Raw genomic sequence first — 1,975 nt, 5'->3', positions numbered from 1 at the left:
TCTTTATGAAAACGAGAAAATAAGTCATTTTACCTCTGCAAAAGCAAGTAAGTGGTCTTCTTTCTTCTACCTTTCTCTTTTCATTTGAAAATTGCAAACAAACGCGGCTCTTTTATATAACATAATTATGACGTAAGTGAGTAATGTTCCAAATTATTAAAAGCTGGGTAGTATTAAGCTGTGACTATTTTTTATTCAAGAGTAAATATAAGCAACACCGGAGGGTTAAATCGTCGAAAAATAGCACCCAAAGTCACCAGGGCATATGAAAATGTGGATGAACTAGAACGATGCCTTGTTAAAATTTTTGAGAAATATATCAGTTTAAGGTGAGAATATTGCTATCTGCATATTATTCCGAACAAGACTTATGTTATTTAACGTATCATGTATATTTCATGATGCATGCAGTGTTCTGAAAAAAATGTTTTGTGAAGTTGCATATTCCTCTTTTTGGGTACTATTTATATTATTTCCCCCCTTTTTTTTTTAGACCACCTAATGGAAAATCGACGGCGTTGTATCTACGACCCAAACAGAGGGCTACGGAAACTGTGGTTCGAAGACGTGCCGATAGGGGTACTATTTATATTAGTTCCCCCTTTTTTTTAGACCACCTAATGGAAAATCGACGGCGTTGTATCTACGACCCAAACAGAGGGCTACGGAAACAGTGTGGTTCGAAGACGTGCCGATAGGGGTTCATCAGCCTCAGAAAGTTGTCGGAAAATTGTGTAAAGCAGCTGGATTTCATGGAAATTTTACCAACCATTCTTTGAGGGCTACCGCCGCTACAAGACTGAATCAAGCCGGTGTTGACAAACAACTAATTGTAGAAAAGACGGGGCATTGCTCGAATTTGGTCAGGGCCTACAAACGTACATCAACGGAGCAGATGAAGGAAGTGAGTGACGTTGTACAATCTAAGGTGAAGAAGGTTTCCTCCGAAAATGACGGAGATGCTTCTTGTGAAAGGAATAGTGCTTCCAGGGAAATAAATATCACTGCTGGCGATGTGTCTGTACATGTGCGTTTGTGATTTGTTGTGATTATTCCCTTTTCTATATTTCTATTAGAATCATTTCAATGTATTTGTTCCCGGTTTTCATTTCAGTCCATTCCACTATTTTCCAATCCAAAATTTTGTTAAATATTGGACTGATAGGACAAACTATTGGACTGGTAGGATAAAATATTGGACTGGTACGATAAAATAATGGATGGACATACATTTAATGGGACATTCTTAAATATACTGGATAGAAACAAAGGTTACGTCACAAAAAAGTTTTAAGTAAGAGTGAATCCAGGATCAAAACACTTGATCATAGTCCATTGGTGGGCCCCCTGTGCCAACGCAGCCGCCATTTTTCAAAAAGACGAATTTCAACCCCATGTATATAAAACGTTATAAAATTCATATTTATAAAAGCATAAATACCAAAGTTTGAGGAACAGTATTAAGAATTTTCATTTCCATTAAAAAAATTACAGAGTTGTAATTATCTTTCCGTAGGATTTTTAATATAATATACCAAATTTTAATTGCAACTTTTGGGTATTGCGCCGCCTTCCTACACCAGACAATGAAATGCGTCTTTTAAATTGGAATATTTTGTGTAGTTGCTCCATATTTGTCCATAAATTTATTAGATAGTGTTGGTTTAATCTATGTACGAAGTTTCATTAATGTATGACATCGGGTTCCTACAAAACAACGCTTGTCTACGGAATTTTGGGACAACCCTCGTATTTAATAATTTTTATTTAAAATCATTTGAAACATTAATAATTCTGCATTTTACGTCTTTCCAAATTTTTACAGCTTTTTCAATGGAAATTACCATATTTAGGCCCCTGTGTAGATACAAGCATCAGACTGCTGAGCAGTTTGTTGCTTAGCCTGTTAATCCTCAATGGGTCTTTTATCCTCTTCTCGTCACTTTAAAACTCTCTTACAATCTACAAAACAACC

Source organism: Saccostrea cucullata, unplaced genomic scaffold (genome assembly GCF_032062105.1).
Source record: "Saccostrea cucullata isolate Sc308-1 unplaced genomic scaffold, CSIRO_AGI_Scuc_v1 ctg211, whole genome shotgun sequence".
In the NCBI taxonomy this organism is placed as follows: Eukaryota; Metazoa; Mollusca; class Bivalvia; order Ostreida; family Ostreidae; genus Saccostrea; species Saccostrea cuccullata.
Note: the sequence above shows the minus strand (reverse complement) of the source record.